Source organism: Priapulus caudatus, unplaced genomic scaffold (assembly GCF_000485595.1).
Source record: "Priapulus caudatus unplaced genomic scaffold, Priapulus_caudatus-5.0.1 Scaffold2284, whole genome shotgun sequence".
NCBI classification, from domain to species: domain Eukaryota; kingdom Metazoa; phylum Priapulida; class Priapulimorpha; order Priapulimorphida; family Priapulidae; genus Priapulus; species Priapulus caudatus.
The window spans coordinates 4459-18291 of record NW_014579345.1 but is presented as its reverse complement, the minus strand read 5'-3'; the positions used below and the strand labels follow the sequence as shown (position 1 = coordinate 18291).

General features: G+C 45.3%; 1 long non-coding RNA gene across 1 annotated transcript in view; it reads left to right on the top strand.

The window, feature by feature from the left end:
* Positions 1 to 5563: 5563 nt before the first annotated feature.
* The window catches only part of LOC106818499, a 12595-nt gene continuing 4325 nt past the window's right edge, over positions 5564 to 13833 (top strand). The window contains exon 1 of the long non-coding RNA XR_001395235.1: positions 5564 to 6058. This is a non-coding gene — a long non-coding RNA (uncharacterized LOC106818499). The remainder of the gene's footprint in view (positions 6059 to 13833) is intronic.

Below are 13833 nucleotides of genomic sequence, written 5' to 3'. Positions count from 1 at the left end.
CAAGAAGAAGTAGGCACTGTCACTTAGCGTCTAGAACAGCCGCGCTACAGACGATCGGCCCTCATGCCTGTACCGGCGCAATTTCAGAGACAGGTGTCAATGTTAAGCAGTCACCTAGGGAGGGAGTGTGCATGCGCAGCATAGACTAGTGGTCGGAGAGCTTAGCAGTCTGCATCCGTCACTAATCCAAGCGGGCAAGTTTTCTGCCCCGTGTCAGAGGTGTGGAAGCTACGTGACGGCGCAGAGAGATAGACAAGTTGAGTTCTCTAGAAGTTTGCGTTGCTAAAGTACAGCAGGAACACGTGCGGAGTGCCCAGGCGATCAAGTAGATGAGCGATGGTCTTGCGCTGAAGGACAACGCTGTTGAAAGGTGACGGAGCAGGTGTGTGGCGTCCTCTTTCGATAAGCACGCATGGAGAATAAGCAGAGCTATGGTGGTGGAACGACTTGGTGATAGTGCAGTGAGGAGAGGCGTAAGAAATGTGGCTAGGCGTGGAAGAGCTTGGGGGTAGCGCCGTGAAGCGTACAAAGCAGCAAGGCGAGTCTCGGCAATCGTGGCGTTGCATCATGCAAGAACGATAGCTCGAGAAGGTTGTTCTGGAAAAATCAGCCCGCTAAGAGCGCGCTAGACTTCTTACCGGCTCGCCAAACAAATGGCGGCTTGACAACGCAAGATATCTCGGGGGAGAAACCTGTCAAGAATGACGCGTGGCGAACTCTCGCTTGATGTGATGCGATAGAGCAAGCTTGGAAGCAACCTACGGCGTGCTTAGATGTGGAGTTTGAGTGGAACGCCCAAGGATTTGTCAGAGGAATGCTCGAGTTGAAGGGCCGGCTTGTGAACCTAATCACCACGAGGAAATGAATAAAAGAAGCCATGCCACAAGATGTTCTCTCGCAAAGCGCGCGCGGGCCATCTGGTATCGTTGGTGAGATGCTGAAGCCTGCCGGGGAAGGGCTGGTGCGGTCTTGGTGCAGTGGTGCTCGTTGAGACCATCATATCCGGGGCCGGATTCGCGGACTGAATGGCGGAAGCTACATTGTCTACTTGTTTAAGGGAGAAAGGGATGGCTCTGGACGAGGAAACTACAGATAACCTGAAGTTGATTGATCAAGTGATTGAGGTGCTTGAGCGAGTGGTAGAGGGATTTATCAGGAAAAAGTGGGGAGTCGACAACATGCAGTTTGGCTTCTATGTCGGGCGTGGCACTACTGACGATACATACGCGGAGAAATAATGGGCGGCGGAAGCAAACCGAACACTACAGTGCGCCTTCATTGACAGCTGGAGAAGGATTCGAACGCGTGTCGCTTGGGCCGTTTCTGGGGGCATGCGCAAGCTCGGGATCGGCGAAGTGGCGCTTGGTCGCGGCTGGTCTAGCCTATATACACGGACGTGAGAAGCAGAGTGAGAGTTCGGGGTCGAGTACAGGCGTACGGAGTTTTTGGTGTTTTGAGTAGGGGGGCGCATCAGGCTTAGTTGCTGAGCGGCCGTTGCTTTTCATGGCATCGTGCTGAAGGCTCTGCGCATAGGAGTTCAGCGAAGGCTGCCAATGGAGCTGGCTCTATGCAGACGACTTGGTGGTATGCGCCGAGTCCTTGGAGGAGGCTGTTAGAAAGGTGGACATGTGGAAGTCGGGGATGGGAGAAGAAGGGCCGGCCTGCGGGTGAACATGAGGAAGACAAAAGTATCTTGGTATGCTGGCACAGACCTTGGACCGGCTGCTGAAGAGTCGCGGTAAGCACGGCTTGTGCTGTCTGGCCTCAAGCAGAAACTGGTAGCAACGGCAATCGTTGGCATTGGTGTTCGTTCTGAGTGCACAAGAATATGCCGCGGCAGTTTGGGCGCCGCTACACAAGACCGGCTGAGTTCAAGTGTGCCCGCTGCCTAGGCAAGCTGGCACGGGCCGAGTCGACGGGAGACCGATGCCAGCAGGTGATGATTGGTGCTCGACAAACTCAAAGTGGTTCGAGATGTTCTGCTACCTTGGAGACAATGCTTCTCTGGCAGGGGGAGGGCTGGGCAGGCTAGCTACTAATCAGCGCGCCTGCAGTGTGCATGGGGCACAATTCCGGGCAGCATGCTACCTTTCTTACAACGGGCGCGCATGCCTGCGCACTGCTCACGCCGGAGTCGTGTGTTATTTGACGTGTGTAAGAAGCTCGATGCTTGCATGCTTCTGAACGTGGGCCACGGAAGGCGGAAAGTACGCTNGAACACACACGTGAACACACACGGTGAACACACACGGTGAACACACACGGTGAACACACATGGTGAATCCCACACGGTAAACACACACGGTAAACACGCAAGGTGAACACACACGGTGAACACACACGGTGAACACACACGGTAAACACACACGGTGAACACACACGGTGAACACACATGGTGAATCCCACACGGTAAACACACACGGTGAACACACATGGTGAATCCCACACGGTGAACACACACGGTGAACACGCACGGTGAACANGCTGTTGACATTGTCACCGTTATCTCGTCGCAGTCATCGTCGTCGCCGCTCATCGTCGTCGCCGTCATCGTCGTCGCTGTCATCGTCGTCGCCGTCATCAGCGTCGCCGTCATCATCGTCATGGTAATCTGTGCTCGTCTTAGCCGAGCAATAGTGTTTTCATTTCTACCCGCGATGAGAAATAATGAGATTTTTCCATTTTGATCCCTCCCCCTGGATAATTGATATCCGTCTAATTCAGTATATGTAGCCGACGTGAACATCGTTACCTAATCCCTGCTAACTAAATAGGGCATTGCGATAACCCTTAGTGGCGTCTTTTAGTAAGAAACGCAGATATCTCTGGTTCGAGGTCAACCGGCATTGATGTGATATTTATTCGCCAACTGTCACCGCGTGATGCTAACAGTCCGCTAATTATTGATCAATCATGGATAGGGTTTTTGAGCCGTAGGTACTGACCCAACTGCCGGTTATGCTCCGGTACTGTAGAACCTCGAGTGATATCTTCGGATATGATAGACCCAACCATAACTCGATGAGTCTTGGACCCTAGTTTTACTATAATCGGTATATGTATGTCATCTCTAATAGTGTCAGTTGCTTCGAGAAAATATCAGCATGCATAAGTGACCCGCCGTCCTCAGTTGTGCGTGTGCTTCGTAATCGCACAAGCAGCACTATTCAATACGCGCGTGCATTCTTTTGTGCCATATTCTCTCCGTGTAATGTCGCAATGTCTGGGTCGTCGAGAAGAAGCGCAGCAATTATATAAATCTTTGCCAATATTATATGAAGGTCAGCAAGGTTGTATCGTTACAGCGTCTATTTCAATTTTTTCTATCTCTGCTAGCGGTACTGACCTGTCTGACATCCACACGTTAGCACTGTGTGCGTTTGCGCACACAATATAATCTACACTGGGATATAGTGTTTCCTTAAATAACGCATAATTTATACGATATACCGTATCCGCCACACGCGATCCTGTAAATGAATGTTGTTCATATTTGGCTTTGATTAAATAGACTGTTCAGCTATTAACTACAGCTCTCTTGCGTGCCGACTCTGCGGGAAATTATCTGCATATTCTGGATGACATCGAAATAGTTCAAAGCACTGCATCACCGTTTCAATTACCAGCGCCTATCCATTATATGGTCAATAATTTATATGCTTTTTATAGAAGCACGGAAGGATGAACACTGCGATAGGTCAGGATTATTAATGATTATATAACCGTGCTCGAGCACCATATATTCAGGCTGAATTCTTGTATTGAGACCTGTTTCAGCAAAGAGCAATGTGTTACATTTTGCCAGGGATGACCGGCCCATTAGACAGATTCTTGTGAAGGTCGTGAAAGAAAAAACACGGCCTCCTGAAAAATCCCTGCCAAAGTACCCCGCATATTGTAATTCTTTTGTCTGCGAGCTAGGACGCAGCTGGTACTAGACATTTTATTCGTCTCTGATGATCAGTTGATGATGACGAGCCGATGTATTACACTTCTGAAGTATAGCCGCACCATTTTATCAACTGTGAAGCTGCTGCTCCCATACCGGCTTAGCCTTTTTACAGACATCGACTGTTCCTGGCTTTCTCGATACACTGTACGTGAGGCTGTGTCGGTGCTAGGTTGTCGATTGTTCGACCGTCAGTCGCGTTGCGTCATTTTCGGTCGTCTCTGTCAGTCGTTGTCGCCGTCATCAGGGCGTCGCTTATCGTCGTCGCGTGTCGAGTCGTGTGGCGTCATGGTAATCATGACCAGCTCGTTAGATATTCAGGAGAATATAATTTTGCCATTATATTCACCTGCTCATACTCTATTACTATCTCTAATTTAGTAGCCACGAAACGTATAATCTCACTGCTTTGCGATCTCAACACCCCTGAGGCGGTTTTAAAACGCAAGGATCGCCCTGTTCTGTCTGTCGGACCGCATTCGTCATTATTCCTTTCCGCCACCGACTGCTGTATGCTCAGCAATCGTTTCCTCGTTCTACTTTTAGTGAGATTTAAGTCTAGACATAAAGGCCAAGTCAATACACACGCCGCGCGGCTCCATGACGCGACGCTATGTAGAATCGTAATACCGCAGAATATGAAAACGTCTATCGTAACGCGTACAACTGTTATAATTTGGCATTAAGATTTAATCAGCGCTGTTTGAAAATAGATTTGCAGATGACGCCGTCTCATATTCTGTTGTTGTAACGAAGACCGCGCTGGTCCGCGCCAACTGCTGGGTTTGTCGCAGGCAGCAATAACTTCACGACTCAGTATGCGCTTTTATTAATTATCCGTAGCTGGCCGAAACGTTGCGTCGTTCCAGCAATAAAATCTGCCTGATATACGGTGTGTCCTGAATAACGCCAATTTGAAATCTTGCACACGCATTTACACTCTGGTTCGAAGATGGCTATAAAAGCACCCATCCTGTTTCGCTAAGAGGTTTTGTCATTCCAAAATTATGCATATTCTTGTAATATCAAAAGTCACTCGCACTCTGCATTACCGTTCTCAATATACAGATATCATTATGTCAAATAATTTATATTGCTCCTTCTTAGAATCGGGAAGATGACAGAAATCATTATAATAGTTATAACGCAGCACATATATTCGGTATTGTTTGAAACCTGTCGCAAAGCAATGTGTCGTTTTGCATGACCGGCCATGACAGTCTTCATTGAAAAAACACGGCCTTCTTGGAAAATCCCTGCAAGGTTGACCGATATTGTAATTCTTTGTCTGCGAGCAGGCACCTGGTCTAGGGGCAATTTTTCGTCTCTGATGACGTTGATGATGACGCGCGGATGTTTTAATTCAAGTATAGCCAAGCCATTTTATCACGAAGGGGAGCTGCTGCTCCTATGTCCTTATTACAGACATCGATGTTCCTGGCTTTCCGTACCACTGTACCGTTTGAAGCTGTTGTTGCTGTTGTCATTGTCACCGTCATCGTCGTCGCTGTCATCGTCGTCGCTGTCATCGTCGTCGCCGTCATCGTCGTCGCTGTCATCGTCGTCGCCGTCATCGTCGTCGCCGTCATCGTCGTCGCTGTCATCGTCGTCGCCATCATCATCGTCATGGTAATCGTTGCAGCGTTAGTATCAGGGGATAATAATTTTGCCATTATTCACCCCTGATATTATATATCCTCTAATTCTAGCACGAACGTATATCTACTTGCTTGCGACTAACACCCTGAGGCGGTTTAAAACGCAGATCCTGTTCGGGACCGCATTGTAATTTCCCCCGCCACGCACCACTAAACAATCAACATAATATATAAACCCACGCCTGAATTGCTTGTAATCAATTCGCACATCGAATCTAAGTTGCATCATTATCTCCTCTTAGCTGTTAAGCTACGACTCGACGAAGCCTAGAGCCAGAGCCATGCAGAAATTGATACTGGTGTTGGTGCTGCTAGTTGCAATTGGTGCGACAATGATCCCTGTCGCTGACGGATCCTACACGTGCTGCTGTAGACGTTGCCGCCCGCCATGCTTCCGTTGCGAAAACCGTCAGCAATGCAACTGCGCCCGATGCAACTGTGATCGTTTCTGGTTCGTATATAAATTTGAGTTCATTAGCACGCGGCGCAAACATTTGAGAAATTAAACCGAAAAGGAATCGGATGAGCGCCGAGACAACAACTCTCGCCTCTAACGATACTGTTTAAATGCATTTTCACGTCGAGTAACGTGAAAACGCGGGAAAGCGTTCGTTATTGGCCATTGATTGTATAATAGGCAGGACGTGTCATAACACGAGCACACACACACACACACACCACACACACACACACACACACACACCACACATTCGACACACACCACACGCACTACAGGTGGAGCACACGCACACGCAGCACGCACGACGCACGACGCACACGCACCACGCACACGCACACAGCACCACGCACCACGCACAGCACACGCACACTGCACACGCACACGCACACGGTCACACGCCACCACCGGCACAACGCATTGCAACACGCACCACGCACACGCAGCGACGCACTACGCACGACGGCACACGGCAACAACCACACGCACACGCGCAACACGTCAAACCACACGCACACGCACACACACACAACCACACACACAACGCACACGCACAACGCACCACACATATATATATATATAGTAGTATTATGATAGTAATTAATTATATAAATTAATATATATATATATTATTATATATAGTGACACTCATGACAGACAGAATACGATAACTGCTCGAAACGCGTGTGACTATGTCCAACCGTAGGAAACACGCAATATCGATTATCGACAAAATCAACCTTGCTTCTATGGCGCACGCATTTTATAAAATCACACCTAACGATTCGATATTAGCTAGACCCGTTCTCGCGTCCCGTAAGAAAAGTAAGAATCTGTTTTAGTCGGCAGACCACGGGAAATTTTTCCGCAGCGTCATCGCCGACCGCATATGCTCAGGCTTAATATTGTGAAAGTAAACGAATATACAGCGAGTGATCGGTTGTGAGTATTATCAAAGACACCATACGGTTGCGGCAACTTTGTACCGATGCATATATCACAACGGGCTGCCTCATCAGGCGACTTGAATACTCCACGGATCACAGCGATGAACGATGGGTGACGCAAGCTCGTGCGAATAACACAGAGCTTCCACACGGATACTGGCGGACACATCCAGCTGTTTTAATATACTTATGTTTACTAAATGATAAGGTATGTGGAACTGATTGTTACCGTGTTATCACGAGGCACTATAAGACTGTGGTGAGAGACACGTTGCTAAATGTAAGGCAAGTCAGTATGTGGTGTAAAATATATACTCAGCAACTAACTTAACTTAGAAGGTCTCTTATTGTGCGCAACCTATCTCAGTGTAACTCCTATTCGCCTATGGGATAGGAATTTTGGAATTAAGATGCTGGTAAATTAATAATCACGATAAACTAATGAAATAGTTGATAAAAAATTTCGTAGTTTTAATCCGCACGAGACGAACCTATACTCATAGCGCATTATTACTTTGTATTGCATCACGTGAGAAATCGTTTGATAACGTCGCAGGTACTATAGGCCAATAGTGCCGCGCCCTGAGCGGGCACTATTGCCTATGCGCGACGCTATTGATTAATAACGGCATTGTGTTCACGTCAACGAAATGCTCCGCGTACTGGGCCCACGGCCACGCAAGAGTTTTCGAATTAATGGCTGGTTGTGTTTTGATCGAGCGCTTTTTGTTACATCGAATGCACCGCGCAAATTAGGAGTTATACAAGAAGGTATATAAGCATGAAAAGTAAACAGAAACAAGCGTAAATTGTAAATTTTCATACATTTATTTTGTACAAATAACACACAAATATACTACTTGCTGTGCTGAAATTCGTGAGACGTTAGACAGTTTAATACAAATTGAAATTGTTCGTTTAAAAGAAACTTGTCGTATTCACTTCATATATATTTGCCAAGTAGATTGGCAAAATCATGTGATTGGCACTAAAAACATTAATGCCTGTTGTTGGGGGCACTAATATATAAATAGTGTATTGTTATGGACTTTTGTATCGTTTACTTATTACCGTAATAATAATAATAATATAATAATTCTCTAAAATAAATTGGGTAATTGCATGAACATCGCCTTTTTAATTTTGTTCATTTAATTCATTACTTTCCACACCACGCGACCCCCCGGGCGGCTGCACAAGACCAGCACGCACGCAAACGGCACGCACGCACCACACACACACACACACACACACACACACACACAACACCAACGCGCCACGCACGCACAGCACGCACGCACGCACGCACGCACAGCAGAACCAACAAATAAATCAATGGCCATTGTTACACGTAGTTCCAATCTGAAATATGTATACGATAGAAAATGGCTACACACTTATCACTACTTATTTGCTGAGGCTCATCTAAATAAAATACATGGCTCAGACACAAACCGATTCCGCCTGTGTCCTTAGCCGACCGCATATCCGTATGACAGATACACACTAGCTGTTAGCGCATGTGCAACAGAGCAAGGTAATCAAAACGCTAATCCATGGTCCGTCCGAGAAAAAAACTAAAACAATGTTACTGATGATCAAACACATAAACTCACTTAATTAACACAAGATGCATGCTGCAGACATTAATTTTCTGTGATTTTAAAGAAATATTGAAACTGCGATAAAACAGCGCAAGCATCTTAATCGCGTAGAACAAACCAAAACATTTTTACTCTTAAAGGTTTCTTAAAAAATTGTCTAATAAATCAAAAGAAAATTAGGCACTATAAATGTTTCCGTCTAACAAGTCCATGAAATTTCGGTATATAAGGATTGCATTAGTGTTCGTTATAGCTACTGCACTAACACTTGCGCATTTTAGGATGAAAATAGGCTTATCCTCAAATTCCAATAAAAAAATTGCACTAAAATGTGTATGTCTAACAAGTCCATCGAATTTTTGTAATTATAAGTGATGCATTTAGTGTTCGTTACCAGCTACTGCACAAACTTGCGCATTTTTTAGGACAAATAGGCTTTATCCAACTTTTTATCATGACTGTTTTATTTGGACTATATGCCGTTAAATATTTCTGACTCTCACTGGTTTATAAAACAATATTTCAAAAATATTTGGTGGACCATAACGCGTCCTAAGCAATATAATATCAATGAACATGTTATACTTTATGTATCGAGAGAGGCAAGATCAATAATAGCACTTAGGACCAAGAGCAGGAGCGTAGCATACGATCTTCGGTAGCCCAGTGATGGCATAAAAACAACTGACTAGCAATAATGACCTGAAAATCTAAGAACGGCCAGTTGAGAAAAATTCCGGGCTTTCCAGTGGATTGACGTCAACTTTTGCCCTTCGAAGTGCGACGCGAGCATCGAAAACCCCCGAACTCACACAAAACGGGAGTCGGGTGGACGACCCTGTAGTCTAATCGTACGTAATACGCCTGCGATGCACCATTCTAGCTTGTACATTATGAGATTTAGTAGTAATCACCGCGTATTCGTACGTAGAATCGTATACGTAATAATATAAGATATCGTACGTACAATCGTATGATTGTAAGAATTTAATCGCGTTGAAAAAGTTAGATGCCCAATGACGTCGCTCATTCTGCTTGTTGTAACGAAAGACGCGCTGGTCCGCGGCAACTGCTGGGTGTCGATGAGCAATAACCGAGGAACCAGGAATGCGCTCTTATCGTAATCGTGCCAACCGTTTGCCTGTCCCCGTCAACAAAAAATCTGCTGGATACAGGACTATACAACGCATTTGAAACTTGCACACGCATTTTACATCTGTTCGAATGGCTATAAAAGATGTTCGCTAATAGGTTTGTCATTCGAAATCATGCATATTCCTGGAATATCAAAACACTGAATTACGTTACAATTACGGTATCATTATTGTCAAATAATTTATATGCCTTTTTAGAATCGGGAAGATGACAGCAAATCATTATAAAGTATAACGCAGCAACATATATTCGATATTGTTTGAAAACCTGCGAAAAGCAATTGTGTCGTTATGCATGACCGGCCATCGACAGTCTTCGTTGAAAAAACACGCCTTCCTGGAAAATCCCTGCAAATTGACGCGATATTGTATTGCTTTGTCTGCGATCAGCACCTTCTAGAGACGCATTTCTCTGCTGATGACTTCCCATCGAGTAATGGCAGTGCATGTTGCTAGAATTCTATAAATACTCCTAACTAGTTCCGGTCCAGTATTTTAATGGAATGTTAATAAGTGACCTTAAGAAAATAAAAAAAGGATTTTATGGCGTCCTAGTTCTAGCTATTAATTTATATCTGCTTGCTTGACAGAAAACGTTCATTGAGCTATAACTACAGATCCTGGTCGGACCGCAATTGTATTTCCCGCCGCCACGCCCCACTAACAATCAACATAAATATAAACGCCACGCCTGAATTGCTTGTAATCAATTCGCACATCGAATCTAAGTTGCATTATTATCTCCTCTAAGCTCTCCTCTTATTATCTCGTCTATCTCCTAGCTGTTACCCACTGACTCAGCGAGCCTAGAGCCAGAGCCCATGGCAGTAAGGTTGATACTGGTGTTGGTGCTGCTCGTTGCGATTGGTGCAAAAAATTAGATTGGCAATGTCGTCTTGGGACGTCGTCTCATTCTGCTTGTTGTAGCGAAGACATCGCTTGGACAGCGCAACTGCTGGGTTGTCGATGAGCAATAACGAGGAACCAAGGATGCGTCTTATCGTATATCGTGTAGCGTGCCAAACTTGCTGTTGTCAACACAACATAGAAATAGTTCAAAACACAACGAAGAAAAAAAATCTGGCCTGGATCAAGCTTTCTAAAAAAAAACGTCAATTTGAAACTATAGCAAGAACAAGTGCACGGCCGCCCCGCGAAAGGCGGTGTGACAGATGTACAAACGGATGATTCTACATTCTGTTTCGATAAGAGAATTGGGCTATAAAAGAGTTCGCTAATAGTTTGGTCATTCGAAAATTCATTCCATGATTCGCTGCCAAAGCTCTAGTTTTGCTCTAAGCACATGTGCATGGAATATATTGGCGCTGGGAAATCAAACACTAAATTACGTTACAACTACGGTACATTATTTCAATAATGTATATGCTCTTAGAAATCGGGAAGATGACAGCAATCATGGATAAATATTATAACGCAAGCACATATATTCGATATGTTGTTTGAAAACCTTCGCCAAAGCAATGTGTCGTTTTGTGCATCGACCGGCCCATGAGCACCTCGTTGAAAAAACAAGCGGCCACTCCTGGAAAATCCCTGCAAAATTGACGTATTGTAATTCTTTGTTGCGGAGCAGCACCTTGTCCTAGGGCCCATTTTTCGGCTTCTGATGAATTCCCATCCGCAGTAATCAGCGGCAGGTTCTGAACTAGATTTCTATAAAATATCTCTACAGTTTCGTCCAGTAGTTTTGGAATTTAAAATGACGCTTAAAAAAAGATTTTATGGCGTCCTAGTTCTACGATTTTTAATCATCCGCGCTGACAGAAACGGTCCCTTGAGGTAAAAACCAAATTCCTGGTCGGGACGTAATTGTAATTTCCCCGCCACGCCCCACTAAACATCAAATGATATTAAACCCACGCCGAATGCTTGTAATCAATTCGCGCCCTCAAACTCTAAGTTGATCACATATCCTCCTCAGCTCTTCCTCTTATTAATCCCTCTATCCTCTAGCTGCAACACGGACTCGACGAAAGCCTAAGAAGCCAAGCCATGCCCAGACCAGTTAACCGTGGTTGGTTGCGTGATGCTCGTTCGGATTGGTGCAAAAATTAGATTTGGCAATGACGTCGTTGGGAGTCCTCTGCGATTCTGCTTGTGGTAACGAAGACTGCGCTGGTTCGGGCAACTGCTGGATGTCGATGACAATGAAACTGAGGGAACCAAGGATGCGCTCGTTATAGTAAATCGTGGAGCGTTGCCTACCGTTGTCTGTCGTTCAACAACAAAAGTCTGCGCTGTATACAGGTGTGTCTAAAAGACGGCAATTTGAAAGCTAATGCACACGCATTTACATCTGTTCGAAATTGGCTATAAAAGATGTTCGCTAATAGGTTTGTCATTCGAAATCATGCATATTCCTGCCAATGACTCTAGTTTTCTCTAAGCACATGTGCATGCGGCGCTGGAATATCAAAACACTGAATTACGTTACAATTACGGTATCATTATTGTCAAATAATGTATATGCCTTTTTAGAATCGGGAAGATGACAGCAATCATTATAATAGTTATAACGCAGCACATATATTCGGTATTGTTTGAAACCTGTCGCAAAGCAATGTGTCGTTTTGCATGACCGGCCATGACAGTCTTCGTTGAAAAAAACACGGCCTTCCTAGAAAATCCCTGAAAAATTGACCGATATTGTAATTCTTTGTCTGCGAGCAGGCACCTTGTCTAGGGGCCATTTTTCGTCTCTGATGACTTCCCATCGAGTATGCAGCGGCAGGTTCTGCTAGATTCTATAAATACTCCTAACTAGTTCCGTGCAGTAGTTTCTGGGAATTTATAAATGACCTTAAAAAACGTGTTATGGCGTCCTAGTTCTAGCATTAATTTATATCCGCTTGCTTGACAGAAACGTCCTTGAGCTAAAACCACAGATCCTGGTCAGATTGTTTACGGTTTACGTGCGAGAAATATCGTTCGTCGCATCCACGAAGAGAATAAGGGAGTGGGGAGTCGACAAGGAACTTTCGAGAGAATCTCGCTTGCTTTTTATCTCTCTCTATCTCTATATCTCTCTTTCGCTCTGCCTCCCTCCCTCCTTCCCTCTCTCCAACTCCCACCTCTCATCCCCTTTCTACATCTCTCAATTTATTGCTTTCACCCTCCTTACCCTCCCTCGTTTTCACATAATTTTATCTCTCTCTCTCTCTCTCCAAGCCTGCTTGAGTCCTTCAAACCTAGTTCGTCACGACAGCGTCAGGATTAAGTTGATGATGACGCACGGATGTTTTAATTCAAGTATAGCCGAGCCATTTTATCACGATCTGGGGCTGCTGCTCCTATGTCCTTATTACAGACATCGATGCTCCTGGCTTTCTGTACCACTGTACCGCTTTGAGGCTGTTGTTGCTGTTGTCATCGTCACCGTCATCGTCGTCGCTGTCATCGTCGTTGCTGTCATCGTCGTCGCTGTCATCGTCGTTGCTGTCATCGTCGTCGCCGTCATCGTCGTCATAGTAATCGTTGCAGCGTTTGCGGTCGAGTCTTCTCAATATAGAATTATAACGCTAAAGCACCTAGTGATGACACAACTGGTTCCTACAACGTCGCACTACGTATTAGTATTACCTGGGGCTAATAATTTTTCCATTATTCACCCCTGGTATTACATATCCTCTAATACTAGCCCAAGCGTATATCTTCTTGCTTGCGACTAACACCCTGAGGCGGTTTAAAACGCAGATCCTGGTCGGGATCGCATTGTAATTTTATGCTGGAGTGCAACTGCGTCAATTGCAGCTGCACGATCTATCCAACAACTCACGGTTCGTACATAAATATGAGTTTATTAGCACGCGGTGCAAAAATTACAGAAATTAAACCGAAAAGCAATCGGATGAGCGCGCGCGAAACAACTCTCCGTCTAACGATACTTGTTTAAATGCATTTTCACGTCGAGTAACGTGAAACGCGGGAAAGTTCGTAATGCATTGTTGTAATAATAACAGGAGTGTCATAACACACACACACACACACGCACACGCACACGCACACGCACACGCACACGCACACGCACACGCACACGCACACGC